The sequence below is a fragment of the Lolium perenne genome, chromosome 3 (genome assembly GCF_019359855.2).
Source record: "Lolium perenne isolate Kyuss_39 chromosome 3, Kyuss_2.0, whole genome shotgun sequence".
NCBI lineage: Eukaryota > Viridiplantae > Streptophyta > Magnoliopsida > Poales > Poaceae > Lolium > Lolium perenne.
The window spans coordinates 47,258,975-47,269,877 of record NC_067246.2 but is presented as its reverse complement, the minus strand read 5'-3'; the positions used below and the strand labels follow the sequence as shown (position 1 = coordinate 47,269,877).

At 47.5% G+C, this 10,903-nt stretch overlaps 1 pseudogene; it reads right to left on the bottom strand.

Annotated features, from left to right (window-relative positions):
• Nucleotides 1-3,121: 3,121 nt before the first annotated feature.
• On the bottom strand, nt 3,122-4,988 carry LOC127339284 (uncharacterized; annotated as a pseudogene).
• Nucleotides 4,989-10,903: the final 5,915 nt, after the last annotated feature.

Here is a 10,903-nt window from a genome sequence, read left to right as displayed (position 1 = left end):
AGTATGCAAGTGTCGCATACACAGGACGGTCAGCTTCTAAACCTTTTCCTTGCATTTTGGTAAAGTACTTTTTGTGCAAGGTCAACCAAGCCCCTGTTGCAAAGCCTTGGGATCAGAGACCTGTGTACTTGGTGGAAGGCCTCTTTTTCACATGTTCATCAGGAATGAGTAGAACTGCATCTGCATTATCTTCTTGTAGAAAACATCGACGAGCGATAAAAATGCACTATAATTGGGTGGAAAACCTGCAGACAAACAAATCGGACATCATTGGTAATAGACTGTTGTGCCCAAATAACCAGTGAAGTAGTATAAAGGGTTAGTCACTGGTTTATTGCACACTAACTGTTTTCTACTATAGCGTAAGGATCGCGCACTTAACTCAAAGCCGCTCACGGTGTTCCAGGTGACAGATGTCCGCCTCGACGCCCTCGTTCCCCATCTGCTCATGCCCCCATCTGCTCATTCGCTCACATCGCCTCAGTACTGTATCCCCTTCCTGACGTAGAGCGCGATCACGGTGCTGAACAAGAAGCGGTCCAGCGGCTCGCCGGCCGCGTCCATGCGCGTCATGAACAACTTCGCGCGCGTGGCGTCCCCCCACCTTGAGGCACACGTGCAACATGTCGTTGCAGACATGCGTGCTCACGGAGACCCGGCGCGCGCCATATCGTCGAACACCTTGCGCGCGGTGGCCGTCATCCGGGCCCTAACGAGCGCGGTGCAGGCGTGGGCGTCGGGAAGAGGCCCTGGCGCGCATGTGGTCGAAGACCTGGACGTCGTTGTGAGTGAGGCCGGACCGGGCGAGCGCGTGGAGGAGCCAGCTCGGGAGGTGGGGCTCGGCGAGGAGGGAGGGGAAGAGAGCGGGCGGAGGGAGCGGGCAAAGGGATGGTGGACACATCCCTCCTCGCACGCCGGCGAGAAAGTGGGCGTGCGGGGCGAGGACACATCCCTCCTCGCACGCCGCCGAGGAGGTGGGCGTGCGGGGAGAGGACACATCCCTCCTCGCACGCCGCCGAGGAGGTGGGCGTGCGGGGAGAGGACACATCCCTCCTTGCACACCAGCGAGGAGGTGGGCGTGCGGGTGGAAGAAGGATTGACGGCGGCGGCGCAGAGGACGCGGAGGATGTCGACCCCGGCGGACGGCGGCATCGAGCTATTTTCTTCCGTGCGGGGTGGCTGTTCCACGAAATGCACTGTGCGTGCGAAACTTCTCCGACGGCGATCTCCTAGGCAAACCATATGGTAGCCTCGCCGCTTCGCCGGTGCATTGCAATATCTAACGAGAATGCAGTAACAGATCAAACAAAGATGATCACGACCAGCTTCCAAAATTGAATCCTAACTAGTAGCAAAAGCTCATAGCAAGAATCGATGTCTCCACGACGAGATCGCCACGGGACGCGAATCAAATTGGTTCAGAAACGTCACCATCTCTTCAGAATGAAACAACAGCAATACGATCAGTACGATGAACAACGGCGAAACTTGAAAGCTACGAACTCTAAAATACTGGCAATAATTTATGCTCTAGAAATTTCTATAAGTACATCTTCAAAAAAGAAATTTCTATAAGTATGCTTATTTAATCATATACCAGAAATTGTTATTTAGATATTTGTTTGACTATACGCTTTATTCATCCCTATCATGATAAAGAAATGATACAGTCTATGAAGTTTTCAAAATAATGCAAGCATAAATTTTGTGTTACAAAATAATGTTCGAACTTATCACAACACAAATGCAGTTTTACAATAATATAGATTATATTTGTATAATAAAGAGACCAATACTAATATTTAACGACATGGTTACATTGTTAATGATGGCAACTAAGTAAATTATACTCTCTAAAATTATATCATGATAAAAAAATCTTGTAATGAATATAAAAGTCTAGTATAAACTACAGTTTTTTTAAAAAAATTATACCCACATGGGATGCTGCCATTTTTTTCGCCCAACATTAGTAACGCAGGGTATACAAGGGAGGATGAAATCCTGGCCCCCCTAGGCGTGAGCCCTAGGCCATCATGCATGGTGGCCATGGGTCAGAACCAGCTTAAGATTTGACTTTGTGTTCGGCAATTTTGTCAGCCTGCTGTAACTGTTTCCTAACATTCTGTATTATGGACCAAGTTTAAGCAGTAATACTAGTTCTTTATTAGGTGTGAAATTCTAATCCTTAGCTGTATTGTTTTACTGGTTTCACAAGAATAAAATTGGGAGCGGTGAGATCCTTTGTTAGTTTTCCGGGATGGTTCCTTCATTAGCAGATGATTATTTCGGTATCCTGGCTGGCCTTGGAATGGCGCCAACAAGTACCACTCTCAACACAGCGATGAGGAGACCTGCAGCTTGCACCACACTTGTGGATGTTGTAAAACGCAATCGTACGTCTGAACAAGGCTACTTCTTCCTTTGCCTTGCATTTGGTTAAGTATTTTTTGTTCATGATCAACCAAGACTTCTTGCAAAGCCTTTGGATGAGAGACCTATGTACTAATTCATCTGGTGGACAGACTCTTTTCATAGGTTCATCAAGAATACGTAGAACTGCATCTGTGTTATTCTTCTTGTAGAAAACATCGACGAGCCATGAAAATACACTGAAATTGGGTGAAAATCCTGCAGAGATGCAAATCGGACATCATTAGACTGTTGTGCCCAAATTATCAGTGAAGTACTGATTGTTTTCTATTATAACGTACGGATCACACGCTTAGTGACTGTTGTGTCCATCCTCGTCATGAGCGCCTCCGCGCGCCTGGAGTCCCTCAACATGAGGCGCATGTACAACATGGCGTTGCAGACGTGTGTGTTCATGGCGACCCCGGTGCGTGCCATATCGTCGAACACCTTGCGCGCGGTAGCCGTCATCCTGGCCCTGGCGAGCGAGGTGCGGGCATGAGCAGTGGGGGCGAGGCCCCGCACGCGCATATGTTCGAATACCTGGAAGGCGTCGTGGGAGCGGCCGGACTGGGCGAGCGCGTGGACGAGCCAGCTCGACACGTGGTGCTCGGCGAGGAGAGAGGGGAGGAACGCGGGTGACGGAGGAAAAAGTCGCGCAGGAGGGAGCGGGCAAGGGATGGTGGCACGGGTGCGGGGAAGGGAGGCGTCAAGTGGGCGCGGAGGCGGCAGGGAACAAGGGAAGCATTGCTTGGCGGTTAGACATTGAATTATACAGTCCTTGAACACCAATGCCATGTCCCCCCTTCTTGAAGTAGGAGTTGATCAGCGTGTTGTAGGTCACATGGTCAGCATGCACCTTCTTTATCCATCTCGTCAAGCAACCCCATTGACCTCCTTTATCTTGCCATCCTCACAGAGCTTCCTAAGAATCGCATTGCACGGTTGCCACACTCGGCAACATCCCCCTTGCCTCCATCTCCCCTAGCAGCCTGACCACCTTCCCCACACCGTCAACCGATATGGTGTACGTCACAGTGCCCGGCTCCATATCTGCCGCCACCAAGTCCCTGTGGAGCTGAGCTGCCTCCTTCATCCTCCCTCATTCATCACGTGGATCACAGTGTCCAGGTGACAATGTCCGCCTCGATCGCCCTCGTTCCTCATCCGCTCCCACACGCACATCTCCTCGTATTGCATCCCATTCCTGATGTAGAGCGCGATCATGATGCTGAACAAGAAGCGGTCCAGCGGCACGCCGGCCGCGTCCATGCTCTGTCATGAGCGACTCCGCGCGCGCGGCGTCCCCCGCCTTCAGGCGCACGTGCAGCATGGCGTTGCAGACGTGCGTGTTCATGGCGACCTCGGCGCGTGCCATATGGTCGAACACCTTGCGCGCGGTGGCCGTCATCCTGGCCCTGGCGAGCGAGGTGCGGGCATGAGCAGCGGAGGCGAGGCCCCGCACGCGCATGTGTTCGAATACCGGAAGGCGTCGTGGGAGCGGCCGGACTGGGCGAGCGCGTGGACGAGCTAGCTCGGCACGTGGTGCTCGGCGAGGAGGGAGCGGAGGAAAAGGTCGCGCAGGAGGGAGCGGGCAAGGGATGGTGGCGTAGGTGCGGGGGAGGGCGGCGGCGAGGAGGGACAGGCTGGACGGGCGAAAACAGGATTATTAGAGCATCTTTAGCACATCCCGCATATCCACGAAATCCACATAATAATCGTATGCGGTTTTGAGCAAAAAAAAATTATACCAGTTCAAACACCATATATCTGTTCAAACAGAAAAAAAAAATTGTGAGTGTCGATAAACATGCTTTATTAGAGGCCCTGTATCAAAAAAAAATGCTCACGCAAGAACAATTCCGTCTAGCAGACCCCGTATTTCACCCCGTATATTTGAAAATTATAAACCCCACGAAATTTGTTCGATAGTTCATAGCTAGATCATACATACGGATCATACAGAATTGCGCGATCCTAATGGATCGCGACTTCTACGAAACTAACTAGTCGTCGAGGACGACGATGGTCGCGTTCTCCTCCGCCTCCCGCGCCTCCATCTCCTTCACGGCGGCGATGGCTTGCGCCTTCTTGTCTTCCTCCGCACTCTTCTTGTCGGCTTCGTCCTTGAGGGACGCGGCTAGCGCCTGCAAGAAGAGGGGGTCTTCCCCCTCCTCCGCCTCCTCCACCTCCTCGCCGGCTGGCGGTCTCCGCCGCTGGTGCTCACCTCCCATGCCGCCTTCGACCGGCGGTTCATCTCCCAATCGGTGCGCCATTTCTCGAAGTCGGGGCCGCTCATCGGCTTAAGCGACGGATCGGCCCTATACTAGCGCCCGCCCGCCGCGAACTCGCGGAGCTTCGGAGGCACGTACAGGGTGTCGGCGTACCTGCACGCCGCACGCCGACTCCTGGCAGCGGACAGCTTGCACTGACTCCGCCACGCCTCCTCGAGCGTGTCCGGCGAGCGGTATCGGTTCGATCCGCTCGAGGAGGCGTGGCGGCGTCAGTGCAAGCTGTCCGCTGCCGGGAGTCGGCGTGCTCGCGGGCGACGCGGAACTGCTGCGGCGTGCGGACATGGCGAGCGGCGGTGGTAATGCGGAGGCGAGCGGCGCGGAATTTCTCGCCGGAGCTTAGCGGGGAGGCGGCGGAGCACGGCGGAGTTAGGGTTGCGAGTGAGGGGTTCGACCCCCACTCGCACCTTCGCCCTGTATTTGTAGGGGGCGGCGGTGTGGTTTCGATGGCCCTGTATTCTGCCGAAACAGACCGGCCCGAATACGGGGCCTGCTAGATGGCCCAAAGTGCGCTCACCTCCTATCCCGCTGGAATTTTACGGGGTGGGCAAAGGGCCTGTTAGACATGCTCTTAGAACCTTAAGCTCATGGTACACAAACTTCTCTGATGGTAGACAAACCTTATTGTAGCCTGGCCGGTGCATTGCAAATATCTTACGAGAATGCGGCTTAGTAACACATCAAATCGAGTGGGTGAGTGTGGCTCACGGCCATGCGTGTGTGCCTATTTAAGGCATTGTAATCAGTTTGACAGGACAAGGAGAATAGAGAGAAAGAAAGTCGGGCCGCGTGAGGCAGACAACACTAAAAACAACTAGTTGAATGCCCGTGCGTTGCCACGGTTCCTTGTCCTAACTTATAAACATGCAGATAAATATTCATCCTTTAGCTGGAAATATATAATATTCTTCCTGAAATTTAAAGGGTGCTTATAAACATGCATATACATATTTTTCTTATGTAAATCCCACTTGCAACAAAATAAGGGATAATGTAATAATGCACATGTATTTATACCATTACTTATCTTGTAAAATATTGACGAACCTACTAAGAATAATTGTCTTAGTCTGGATCTTGTTAAGAAACCACTCAAACTTCCGGAGAGGCCAGACAAAATCATCAAAGGGAGAAACATATGATTTAATTGCAAATAAATGTCCATACCAATATGAGCTTTGAGAATTTTAACAACAAGCTTGTCTATAAGATTTAAACATGCAAGCACAATTCGCGTCTTCGTCTCAGCCAATATGGATTAACAATAAAACATTAAATGCCTATTAAGAAAATTAAGTTAACCCCATTTATGTTAAAACCATCTGCCAATACATAGGCCTAATATTATATCCACTAAATGGTCGACAAAGAAATAACTAATTCTTGGTGGATTTTATGCATATGTTCATATAGACAAGATAATTTTTTTGCTGAGATGTACTAATTAATTAATGTGCAAAAGCTGCATTATTTGTTCTTGGAAAGCGGAAAATAAGAAACCTTACAAGATCTCAGCGTTAAATCGACGGTCCTCAGTATTAAATGACACTTAACTAATTCTCAGTCTTTTGAGAATTAGTAAATCTGTGTAAATATATAATATTCAATCCTCATTGGTATGTTCCATTCATTAACACGGGTGTGTAAATAATATTCAATCAACGCCTTCAAAGGTACGAAGAGAAACCTGATAGACCTATATCAGCTGCTTCTAAGAGAATCTCTTCTCGAGTTATACCTTTTCTTCTCCCTATTTTTTCTTCTTAATTGTCTGGGGGGAAAACAATCAACTAATCTCAAAATTCCATCTCTTGTGTACAAGTTTCTATTGTTGATGAAATTAACAGCGGCAACATTTGATGAAATGCAAGAAGTAGAGGGACAGGAACCTCAGCGATTTTTTTTTCCTTTTCAGGGCATCAGCTTAATCAAGGATAATGACCAGATGCATCTAAAAAGGGAAATAAATACCACTCGCTTGGTAATTACCTTACGGATCAGAATCATGCATGTACACTACTTTTGCATTATGACCTTGATTCTATATATCTTGCTCCATTTACCATCCTCATCAACTTGCCAAATGCAAATGATCTACAGAGTTTGGAAAGAAATCAGTACAACTTAACCATACTTGGTACAGAAACAGCGAGCACATTATGGACACAACAACATCTGAGATTACAAACATCTAGGAGTAAACATCAGCCCTTTAAAAAAGAGCATCAACACTGTGCTTTTCTTTTCCCCGAATTTTGACCCTACTTTGTCCGTTTGCTGTTGTAGTTTAAAGAAAATACATGGTTAATGTGTAAAATACATCTTGGTGATTGCATGAAGAAGAAAAAAAACTCATGGTATCTCAACCTACCAGCTTATATCTCTACTAATGCCGATGTGGGTCTTCTAAACATGCACGGTCTCGTTCATCCACGCCAAGACACCATCTTTAATTTTGAAGAACTTCATTCTTTAACACATCAAAATTAAATGATAAGAAATTCCTCTTCCAAGATAGTTTAGTACGACATAAGAAACAAGGAAGAACCTATAAGTTAGAGAACTTTAGAACAACTAATATGTTCTTTCCGAAAACAATCAACTACTAATAACGCAGTTCACTGGGAGCACCTTCTGTGTTACCAATTCAAAAGTTCAAATCAAAATAACAATGGTAAAAATGACTTGGTGGTATAGTCCTATAGATTGACGAGAAAAATAAGAAAGAAACAATTGAAAACTTGCCTAAAGATGTAACCTTGGGGCATGTTTATCTCATGTTCTTTCTCTACACTATGCAATGATTCCTCAATTATGCAAATCTTCAAGGTTAATCTCAATAGGCTACACCTGCCATAAACTATAACACCTCCTTAATAGCTGCCTGAAATATCCAAATATGGTCAGAGAATTGGAAGCGTGTAGTTTGAAGAACCTTGAATGATAGGCTGTTAGCATGGTTGCGTTAAGGGCATCTTCAACTTTCAGCTTCTTACCGCTCTTGAGACTTATTAGTTAGTGTAGTGTAAACTATGACAATGCTATGGTAGACTCGCTGGTCTAAATCTACTTAATATTATTGGCAATGACAAGCTTACAAATATGTAAATCAAATAGTAGTAGTAACTCTGAAAGAGAGCTCACCTAATTATCTGAATAGCAAGCCTTCCCTGCAGAAGTAAACAACCAGAACGTGGGTACCATCGAAAGTTTAACTGCAATTCACATGTATATGATATCATCAGACAAGGTTTGATTTCTCTCCCAAATCAGCAACGGAAACTTCAAGCGTGAACGAAAACCTGATCAATAGGAGATGAAAAAAAACCTTGGTTGAGCGTGTCGTCAACGAGCATGAAGCCTTGGATGTGCAGGGGACGGGCGGGCCGGGGCGCAACATCGACGGTGTGCAGGGATCTGGCGGCGGTAGTGCAGAGCTGCAGAGGCAGAGTGAAAGATCCGGCGGCGGGCGTGCAACGCTCTGCGAGCAGGATGACGATGATGGCGGCGTGCTACTGACGGTGGCCTATTTAACTGCTACTTCTAGAGGGTTGTACAGGGCGGTGGCTTCGACCTGGCCGCTGGCCAACGGATGAACATGGTCGATGTGTTGGCCAAATTTTCAGGGCAGCGGCATGCGTGAACAACCCGGTGTTCCACATCGTCCTACACCGCGGTCAGCGCAATCACGGACACACACCAAGAATACGTCTGCTTTTCTCCATGGCATTGAACAGGATTTGGGATAACGAAGGAAAGAAGGGTTTGATTTGGTAAGTAAAGAATTGATTTGGCAAGGAAAGAGGGAAATTAGAGTGGGGATTGGGAAGGGCGGACAAACAAGGAAAGTAGCACCGTAATTGTGCAGGGCGGACTATGCATTAGAGGGTGGGATGGATGCACCAAAAAAAAACCGGTCCGGTCTAAAACTTGATCGGACACAACGGAAGTAGTGCGATCAGATTTGACGGCTAAGATGATTCCAACGACGACCACCAAAGTGCGTTGAGTGTCAAACGACCAACTCCCATTTAATTGTAAAGATCTACAGTGTTATACAGAGCGGCGGCTTCGACCTGGCCGCTGGCCAACGGATGAACATGGTCGATGCGTTGGCCAAATTTTCAGGGCAGCGGCATGCGTGAACAACCCCGTGTTCCACTTCGTCCTACACCGCGGTCAGCGCAATCACGGACACACACCAAGAATACGTCTGCTTTTCTCCATGGCATTGAACAGGATTTGGGATAACGAAGGAAATAAGTGTTTGATTTGGTAAGTAAAGAATTGATTTGACAAGGAAAGAGGGAAATTAGAGTGGGGATTGGGAAGGGCGGACAAACAAGGAAAGTAGCACCGTAATTGTGCAGGGCGGACTATGCATTAGAGGGTGGGATGGATGCACCAAAAAAAAACCGGTCCGGTCTAAAACTTGATCGGACACAACGGAAGTAGTGCGATCAGATTTGACGGCTAAGATGATTCCAACGACGACCACCAAAGTGCGTTGAGTGTCAAACGACCAACTCCCATTTAATAGTAAAGATTGTGTCTTGTGTTGTGGAGTGAGTTGTGAGAAGCACCTCAAGGCAGAAAAGGAGGAGCTGCAAAGTGCATTGCAATGGAGTAAAACTATATATATATATATATAAAGGAAGCACAAATGGGGCACCATGGTGCCCGGGCACCAAACGTGTATTTCGTACATACCTGGAGTGTACGTGTCTAAATTACACATACGTAAGGTTTACATACCTAACATATACACATACAAGTTACACATACCTAACATTTACATACTTAACATACACACATGCAAGTTACACATACCTAACATATATATACACGTATCAGTATACGTACACCTTAGGTATGCAATACCTTAGGTATGTATCACTTGAGTATGCATATCTTAGGTATGTATACCTTAGGTATGTGTAACTTAGGTATGTATACCCTCAGGTATGTGTACTACAAAGCAAAAATACGCGTATCTACGTATGGTGCCCGGGCACCATGGAGCACCAGTTAATTTACCTATAAATATATATATGTTGTTGGAAGCATCCGATCTCCGCTCCGATGGACCTCTGGCGTGGCAAATTGATGGTCACCGAGGTCGAATCGGCCGTGGAGAGGCCTTTATTGTCAACGGTGAAGGTCAATTTTGAAAGGATCGTGTGCCACACCTAGAGGGGGGGTGAATAGGTGCTAACCAATTTTTAGTTATTTTTCAATTTAGGTTTGACAGAAAGGTAAATTCTCTAGATATGCAACTATGTGAATTTACCTATATGACAAGGTCAACGACTAAGCAAGATATAGCTACGCAATATAGGGGAGATAATAGGATAGAGGTAACCGAGAGTGGAGCATGCGGAGACACGGAGTTGATTCCCGTAGTTTCCTTCCTTTGCAAGAAGATACGTCTACATTCGGAGGAGTGTGGTCGCTAAGAAAGCCAGACCAACGCCACGAAGGCTTCACTCAGGTCTCCTGTGAGCAAGGCCACGAAGGCCTAGCCCACTTCCACTAAGGGATTTCCTCGAGGCGGAAACCGGGCCTTTACAAGGTTCTTGGGGCACACATCCACAACCAAATTGGAGGCTCCCAAATCTATAACAACACAATAACAAGAACAATATCAAGTACAAGCAACTAGGGTTTCGCAAAAGAGGAACACTAGCAAAGGGCCCTCAAGCATATGAGGGTGCTTCGGTGAAGATGTAGATCGGGGTCTTCTCCTTCGAATCTCCAAAGATCAAGAGCTTTGGTTGGATGGAGTAATAGATCTTGTGATTCTTGTGTTTCTTGAGGTGGTTTGAGTTGGCTCTAATGAGGATGAACTTTGTGAATGATTGAGCAGGTTGGAAGGAAGAAGAAGGGGGTATAAATACCCCCTCTCAAAATCCAGCCGTTGGAGCTCTTCGAGGGCCGGTGAATCTGGTCTAAGTTGGGGCCGGATACTCTGGCCCCCCTGAAAAGTCTGGCCCTGGGAAATTCCGGGCAAAAGTCCGGCCAAAAATCCGGCCTATGTCCAGGGGGTACTGAGCCGCATCGCCAAAAGTCCTTAGCCGATTTTGGGGGGCCGGATATTTTGCAAATATCCGGCCCAGATTATCCGGCCTGGAGAAAAACTTTCTGCTCCTTTTTGTCTCATTTTTTCACGCAAGACACCCATATACATGTATATATATATA